The 9,560-nt window shown below is 32.5% G+C and overlaps 1 long non-coding RNA gene across 1 annotated transcript; it reads left to right on the top strand.

The window, feature by feature from the left end:
- The first annotated feature begins 708 nt into the window (after positions 1-708).
- Positions 709-1,562, top strand: LOC128283806 (uncharacterized). Its single transcript, XR_008274216.1, has 2 exons — positions 709-767; positions 1,382-1,562. It is a non-coding gene; the product is annotated as an uncharacterized LOC128283806 (long non-coding RNA).
- The last annotated feature ends 7,998 nt before the right edge of the window (positions 1,563-9,560 follow it).

Genomic DNA, 9,560 nt, shown 5'->3' with positions numbered 1-9,560 from the left:
GAGATCTTAAATGGTAATTTGACCAATTTTAAGTTCATGGACAAAATTAGGACATGGAAGGAATTTTGAAAGTTTAGTAAGGAGGGCATTTTGGTCATTTGGTTATTAACATTAATAAAAGGTAAAAAGATGATAAAATTGTATCATCTTCTTCAAGTTACCAGCAGAACCTTACCTCTCTCCATAGCTGGGGTTTCTTCAACTTTCAAGCTTCATAGTAAGTGATTCCAAGCCCGCTTTTAATGATCTTTACGTTTTGAAGTCCTTAGCTCGATAAAGCTTATGCTAGCAATAATTTAAGTTAGGAATCAAATTCGGAAAAATACCCATAGGTGAAATTTGTGTATTTTGATGTTTTATGATGAAATATGAGGTTTTAAATTATGTTAGACAACTTGTGCTACTTGGTTTTAAGTGAAAACGAGTAAAAAGGCTTAATCGGTAAAAATACCTAATAGTCATAAGTACATGTTAGTGTGTGAATTTGATGTTGCCATAGAAGGAAAAATGATCAGCATGTCATAAAACATAAGAAAATAGGATGAAGTTTAATTTACGAGCCTTGGGGCAAAAGTGCAAATATGTGAAAGTTTAGGGGCAAAAATGTAATTTTGCCAAAGTTTGAGTAAAGGGTTGTTTTGATAAATGTTGATATTAAATAAGCTAAATTTGCTATTATAGATCAAGAAGAGCGAAATTCGAGAGTAGATCGGGAAAAGAAAAAGTAAATGACTAAATTGTAAAGTTTAGTCACATTTTGTATCGAGGTAAGTTTTGATAAATAAATGCAATATTCTTTTATTTTACATTATTATTGTCAATTTCAGCATTTATATATTGTGTTATGAAAATATTTAAAGTCGAATTTAAGGTGAAGTGACGGAGGAAAAGTGTTAGAAAGCCGGTTGAACCCTAGGAATGTTAGGATATTAGGGTTGTGAGACGTAACGAAATGAGCCATGTAAGTCCATATTAGAAATATGGCTTTGGAGACAGGATTGAGCCATGTAAGTCCATATTATATATGGCATTGGAGCAGAATAATTCATGTAAGTCCATGTCAAAGACATGGCATTGGCGAGATATTGATGAGCGAGAGCGACCTAGTATCCTTAGTATTCCGAGTGGTTCAACGGGTCAGGATCTGAGTTAAATTACAGTGAATTAACAGCAAAGGAAAAGTAGATTATACTTATGAAAAGGAAAGGTCGGTAAGAAAGAAGGTAAGGAATAAAGAAGAAGATAGAAATTGAGAAGTAAAGAAATTTATGATGTTAGATGATATTATGCATAATTATCCATTATGTTGAATGTTGTGATTTATTTGCTTGTAAGCTTACTAAGCTTAGTGCTTAATCTCTTTATTTTCTTCTTCTTATAGTACTTATCTAGTCACTCGGGGATCGAAGGAAATGTCGGAGGCCGATCACACTATCAAAGAAATAACTCGATATAATTAGACGTTTTGTTTTGTGTATGGCATGTATAGAAACTTAGCCACTTTTGGTATAATATGAACAATGAATGATGTGTAAATACTTGCTAGTGATTAGCTAATAAAATGGCCGATGATATGCATGTTTATTAATATGTATGATTGAATGGTGATTATCACATGAAAATTATGAAAAATGTGAAAGTAACCTAAAACAGATTCAAGTAACAGCAATGATGTAACTTTGAAAAATCACTAAAATTGTATAAACATAGTTTGAAGATGAATAATATATGAAATTAAAGCTTATTATGTCTATTTTCTTATGGAATAAGAAAAATAGGTAAAGGTATTATATTTCATGATATATCTGAGTTTTAGTGAAACAAGGTCAGAGCGATTTCTAGAACCCTGTTTCAACTTTTGAAATTCACCATAAATTGTACAAAACTAATTAGAAGGTATACTTTATATGGTTATAATCCTTGTTGAGTCTAGTTTTAAGAGAAACAAACGGCTTAGTGATATGAATTTTTACAGGAAGAAACATGGTTCGTAGTAACAAGAGGTTAGTGCAGTCGAGTTTTGAAACAGGGAAACTTTAACTAATAAACTGTACTAATTGGCTAAGTCAAAAATTCTAGAAAAAAATTAGTAGATATATATACGAGTCTAGTTTCATGAAAAATTTACGGATCTTAATTTCGATTTTTTAAACTCGAGAAATGAATTTTTAAGTAACCATGACGCAGAAAAACAGTTTATTCTGAAAATTAAAATAAGTGATTTAGAGTTGTTTAAAAGGTAAGATAAGTTTAGTAACACCTCAAGCTTGACTCCGGTGATGGTTTCGGGCGTGGGGGCGTTACAAAACCACTTTAAAACGATTAGCAATAATCTTCATAACCAGTTTATAAAGAACAAGCACAAACTAATTGGAAGAAACTGAGCAAAGCATTCCGGATTTTGAATTTTAGTTGAAAGAACAATAAGCGAATTATTTAACTCCGTATCAATACTTTTACTAGCAAAAATACTCTTAACCCAACTGCAAATGGAAGTGCCAACATGGTCCCACTGACTTTGGTAGAAAAGTGCGCGAAAACCGTCACTTCCTGGAGCCTTCAGAGGAGCCATGTCAAACAAAGCAACTCTAATTTCTTCATCAGAAACTGGATTATTAAGAAACCTTAGATCCTCATCAGTGAGGGGCGGGAAGGCGCTAGTGGGTAAACCAGTCATTGGTCCAGGACGATCACCATACAAAGCTTTAAAGAAATTGACTACTTCAGTCTTAAGTTGTTCTTCATCTATGATCCAATCCCCCAGCTCGTTTTTTAAAGCAGTGATTAGATTCTGCTTTCTTCTTCTCAAAGTACGGGTATGAAAAAATTTGGTGTTGCGATCTCCTAAGACTAACCAATCACAACGAGCTTTCTGACGCCAGAGAATTTCTTTATGATACAAAATATTATCCAAATCTTCTCTAACTTCCATTTCAACTTGTCTGAGAAAAGCCGAGTTATTTCTGTTACGTTCGATCTCAATGTTTTGTAGTTTCTTAGTTAAAAACTTCTTTCGGGTAGGAATATGGCCATACATATCTTTATTCCATCTTTTGACTAGATCAGTAAACTCGAAGTGGATCTTCGACATATCAGTAAAAAGCCTCCAATTTTCTTTAACAAAATTGAAGAATGATGGATGTTCAACCCAACCTGCTAAAAACCTAAACGGGCGCCCTTGCGAGGAAAGAAAGTTAGGCATCAAAAATAGTTTAAGGGGTCTATGATCCGATTTAAGTCGTGGCAAGTGAGTCACAAGAGAAGGAAAAAGAGTAGACCAAGCGTTATTACAAATAGCCCTATCCAGCCGCTCCATAACCCCCCCTCTCTGCCAAGTGAATTGCGGACCTCTAAAGCCTAAATCTTGCAACAAAGCGGAATCCATAAGTTTACCGAAAAATGGGCATATTTTTCCTAGTGATCGACCCCCTCTCTTCTCGGTAGGAGAAAGAATAACATTAAAGTTACCAATCGCCATCCATGGAGTCCCGTCTGCTAGAATAGTTCTCTGCAAAACCTCCCATAAAATTTTTTGTTTACTCTGATTCGGACTGGCGTACACAAAAGTAACCAGAAGAGGTTTACTAAAAGAGGTACCAGAAATTCTATCTAACACAAATTGCGAATGATTTTTTAGAATCTCCACATAAATAGATTCTTTCCAACCAATCCAAATACCACCGAAAAAACCTACTGCCTCTACTCGATGTGAGTATTGAAAACCAAGTTTCGCAATAATCGAATCAGTTTTTGTCCCACTAACCCTCGTTTCCATAAGGCTGATCAAATCGGGTTTATGTTCATGATTATACTCATGAAAAACCCGAACAAACTTCGAACTAGCACTACCCTGACAATTCCAAGAAAAAATAGTTAAATTCATAACTAAAATATTAAAAAATGAGTACTAACCTTTCAAAGGCTAATGGAAGCTTTATCTCCCTCATAGTTGGTAATGACCGTATCAGAAAGAGCCTCTACCTGCTCACCAATAAGCTTTGCCATGGAATTCATAGCATCAGGGAGTGAGAAACGGGAATTTCCAGTAATTTTAAAACGTCCCCCACGTCCACGAATTGTCTTATTCAACGCTCGACCACTTCGCCCACTTCCTTTTTTATTATCAAGACTATGGCCTTTTGAAGGAACGGACAAGATATTCGCATAACTTGGTCTATTATTTAACCTTTTTGTTATGACATTATGATCCGAATTTCCTTTAAAAGTAACAGTCGAATGTCTTTTGGGATCTAACAAGCTGAAATTTAATACCACCTCAGATTCAAAAGGACCTTCAAATGTAGGATTAAAATACAGTGATGAGCTTTTATTTTATAAAATCGGTGAAGGACCCGTCTGTTGTAACAGCCTAATTTTCAGTGGTATCGGGAATAGAGATTTGAGATCACTAAATCCGACGGGTGAGTTAAAAATTTAATAAATTAATACCTATGAGTCAAATGCGAATATAAAAGCATTTTTGAATTAGTGAATTTGGTGATTTAAAAGAATTAATTAGGTAAATTTTGGTCGAGAATGAGGTATCGAGACCTCAACTTCATAAATCGAGCCATAAATATTTTTAGAAATATTTATGGAGTGTTGGTGAGGTATTATTAAAATTTAGTCAGAAAATTTTTACGTTTGGGTGGTTAATTAAATAAAAAGGACTAAATTGAAAAGGGTGTAAAAGTTGCTAGAAGGATTAAATAGCTCAATTGTCAAATGAGGAAGGACCTAAAGTGAAAATAGTCCTAAAGGAGATATTTTGGGCGGCAATAGCTGAGAAAAATCAGGAAATGGATGAAATAAGGGCAAAATTGGAAAATTGCCAAAATTGGCTAAATAAAAATGGGACTAAATTGGAATATCGAGAATTCTCTTCATTTCTCTTCATATTCATCAGCTGAAAAACTGCCATGGAGGAGGGTTCAAGCTGGTTTTCATACTCTATCTTCATGTAAGTTTAATTCTTGCTTTCTCCTTGAAATTTTTATGTTTTTGTGACTTTTACAACTAGGTCCACTTGTTGAATTCATTAGTTTTTGATTCTATGAAAGAAATTGAAAGTTGTTATGAATATGTACTGGAAGTATATGATGATTTGGCATGGAATTAGAGCTTTAAATTATTTATATGCTGATTTTATTGAAAGAATTGAATAGAAAGTGAATGTTTGGGACCTAATTGTAAAAGAGTTTGAAGTTAAAGTTTCATATGGAAATTATGAATTTCAAAAATTATGAAATAACTTATAATGTCTAGAAAAAGTGTTAATTGAGAAAATTATCTTAATTGAGGGGTTAATTGAGCAAGGACTGAATTGTATGAATTGTGAAATTTGGGGCAAAATGGAAATAAACATTTTGCACTAAAACTGTTTTAGACAGCAGCAGTAGTCTAAATTTGAAAAATCACTAAAAATTATAGAAATCGAATTAGAGGATGAATAAAATATGAAATTAAAGCTTATTGAGTCTAGTTTTTTATAAAAGAAATTATGTAAGCAATGAAATTGTAAATCATCAGATACAATAACTTTTGTGAGACAAGGTCAGAATGATTTCAAGTTCCCCTGTTCTGACTTTGGAAAATCATAAAAAATTGGATAAAAATAATTAGGGGCTTAAATTTATATGTTTAGAATCCTGAATGAGTCTATTTTCAATAGAAACAAACGAGGACATCATTCGAATCCTGTACAAGAATATAATTAATTTTTAGTGAAGAAGGGTCGGAACTGTCAGACAGCAGAACAGGGGAGAATTCAATGAATAAACTGTATTAATTGGCCCAACCAAAAATTATGAAATTTTTATGGTAAGAAGGTATATGAGTCTAGTTTCAGATAAAATTAGTGGATCTTAATTTGGATTTCTATAGCTCAAGATAAAAATAATTTAGTGACTATGACACAGATGGATAGCTTGAATATTCACATAAGTAGATAATGAAAATTATGGATAATGTTACTTACATGTGTGTTGTTTATACTAAGGATGTGGATGGAGAGGAGGAGGAGGAAAAATATACATATATATGAATGACTCGTGTATAAATTGATCACATGCCCGGTTATAATCGATGAGTGTTGGATTAGAAATGATATAATGTTTTATTTGGAATATTTATTATGAAATTATGATTATCGTTATAATACAAAAATTGAACTTGTGAGTTTATATGGCTAAATTTTAGTGATTATTTGTTAATTTTATGAATTTTATGATGAGTTATTTCATATGTATTGATGATAAAATCGTGAATAATGTAAAAGCATGAAAATTGAATAAATGATCAAACCGAGCATTTCGATTCGATGACAAGATGAATTGAAGGAAAAGACCATGGTTGGACCATGGAAACAAGTGATAAGTGATAGCTTCAGCTACACTTATCGATCAAGGATAAATGAAAGTGATAAGTAATAACTTGGCTACACTTATCGATTAAGGACAAGTGAAAGTGATAAGTGATAGCTTCGGCTACACTTATCGATCAATGGCAAATGACAAGCTGAAAAGTGGTAGCCACTACGATCGATGAAAAGTGGTAGTTTCACTACGATCGGTGAAAATGGTAGCTTCGCTACCTAATCGATGAAAAGTGGTAGCTTGGCTACGATCGATGAAAAGTGGTAGCTCGGCTACGATCGATGAAAATGGTAGCACCAGCTACCTGATCAGTGAATAGTGGTAGCTTTGGCTACAAGTGACAAGTGACAAGTGACAAGTGATTTCTGTATAAGACCATATCTGGGATATGGCATCGGTGTGATATATGCTACTGTATAAGACCATATCTGGGATATGACATCAGTGAGATATGTGATTACGTGTAAGACCATAGCTGGGCTATGGCATCATTATGTAAAGATGTGTAAGACCATAGTTGAACTATAGCATCGAAAAAAACGAAGTACTCAATTCCGTAAGATGTTCACTAATTTGAAGAAGTTTGGTAAGTATTACATGGAATTATGTGACATAAGGAAATACGAGTTGATGAGACATGAGCATAAAACTTGGTTGATGGATGAATTCATTTGTGATTATTTATTTCTACGCCTTGAGTGTATTATCCGTATGAATTGGTACTCCAAATGAGTTAATGAGAAAACTTCTAGTATGAAATAATCTGAGTTCGGAATGAAATATCATGAAAACGTACTTGAAATACATTGGTATGTATTGTATATGCTATTGGAATTCATAAATGTGGAAAGCAAATGTATGTGGAAATATAAGATGATGATATTTGTACATGGAATTTATTGATGAATACGTACATCAAAATTTATATGATAAATTTTAGTGAACATTGAAATTGGGCTCAATAAGTGATTTGGCAATTTAAATCGTAATTGGTAGGAAGAGTTAATGAATTGCATATTTATGAATTGTTACACGTATTTGTCTGAAATACGAGGAAGTGATGGTAATTGATACATGGAAATATGAAACTATGATATATATAAAAACATGGAATATGTTTGATAAATGTGTTCATTTATAATTATAGAATTATGTACTTCATGTGTGCTATTTGCATGAAGATGATATTTCAAAAATTTTAGTGAATAAAGCTTAAATATGAAATAGTATGAAATCGAAACAAATTGTTATGAAAATGTATTTAAATTATCTGTAAGTGTTTCGTGCTTCTCGGTAATGCCTCGTACTCTATTCCGGCGACAGATACGGGTAGGGGGTGTTACATTTATTGGTATCAGAGCTTCGGTTTAGCCGATTCTTGGATCAAATGAGATGTGTAAAGTGTTTAGAGATACATGCCGTATAAATCTGTGATAAAGTGATGTGTATAATCTGATCAAATTTTTATTTTACTTATAGGCATAAATACTTTTCAATCGAGTTATTTCAGAAAGTGTTGAAAGTGACACTAATGTGTCTGAGTAAGAATGTGTTTATGATGAGTTGAAACTTGGAAAGGTATGAAAAAGAGTTCATGATATGGATGTGATGATGTATGAAATGAAATAAAAGTTTATCTTGTGATGAGCACGCCTATGTTGTTTGGTATTTATATGATGTTATGTTATTGATAAATGATATGTTAGATGTATATATATATATAAGAGCTAAAAGTCTAGGCTTTACAATCTTCACCCCTATCATTATGGTATTATATAATAAAATTTATGAAATTTATATTGAATAAGTTCACAAGTGTGAAACAAAAGAGTTCAAAAGTGGAATAATTAATAATGTAGTCGAGATTAAAATGGTTTAGCAAGTAAAAGCAGTTCGGAAGAGATGATAGACTGTTTGGAAAATCATTCAAATTAAGTGATGCCACAGTTAAAGAAGAGGACAATCAACTTATCCAGGTATGATATCTAAAGAATGTGTTATCAGGAATTCTTCGAGTTTTCTTAAGAAGATTGGCATCGACAAAGTGTGGATTGTGACTGTTCAAGCTAAATTTTTATATTAATTTCCTTTTATTAGGTAATATTGATTAAGTTCAATGAGATAAATCGAGATGTGGTGTTTTGTTTGAACTAATGCCGTTAGTAAAGCTTTTTTACTAGCATATTACGGAAATTGTGAAAGATTATGTGTTTGAGTTGTTCTAACAACTTGAAGAGGAAATTGTTTTGAAATGTTAATATTGTTTGACAGTTAAGATGGAATTAGATGTTTTAATCAGAACAAGTTATTCAGTTAGAAGGTAAATTGAGATATATGCATGTAAATCGATCCTCGAGTTTGGAAATGAATTTTATGTATTCATGGGTAAATAGACGGATAGTCCGGAAAATAAATAAAAAATAAAAAAATAAAAAAATTCTTGATTCCAAGAGTTTAAAGTGTCGAATATTACAGAAAAATTTGAATTCAAGACAGTGATGATGATTTGAGTTGTTGAAAGATTGTGAGTAGCTATCGATTAACCTTTCAGAAGAGTAAACGTAGATATGTATGCTCTGAGTAATGAAGTTTTGTTTACTTTGCGAGTGATGATTACTTAATTAATATTGTATAATGACATTCAGAGAATTTAAAGTAATCGAGTACAGTGTAAGGTTCTTAGGCAACATTACAGGATGGAGGATTTATGCTGAAACCTTAACCTCTTTTCTGATAAGATTTTCGGGGACGAAAATCCCTAAAGGGGGGGAGAGTTGTAACAGCCTAATTTTCAGTGGTATCGGGAATAGAGATTTGAGATCACTAAATCCGACGGGTGAGTTAGAAATTTAATAAATTAATACCTATGAGTCAAATGCGAATATAAAAGCATTTTTGAATTAGTGAATTTGGTGATTTAAAAGAATTAATTAGGTAAATTGGGTCGAGAATGAGGTATCGAGACCTCAACTTCATAAATCGAGCCATAAATATTTTTAGAAATATTTATGGAGTGTTGGTGAGGTATTATTAAAATTTAGTCAGAAAATTTTTACGTTTGGGTGGTTAATTAAATAAAAAGGACTAAATTGAAAAGGGTGTAAAAGTTGCTAGAAGGATTAAATAGCTCAATTGTCAAATGAGGAAGGACCTAAAGTGAAAATAGTCCTAAAGGAGATATTTTGG

This window comes from Gossypium arboreum, chromosome 11, assembly GCF_025698485.1.
Source record: "Gossypium arboreum isolate Shixiya-1 chromosome 11, ASM2569848v2, whole genome shotgun sequence".
Lineage (NCBI taxonomy): Eukaryota > Viridiplantae > Streptophyta > Magnoliopsida > Malvales > Malvaceae > Gossypium > Gossypium arboreum.
This window is presented reverse-complemented; position numbering and strand designations above follow the sequence as displayed.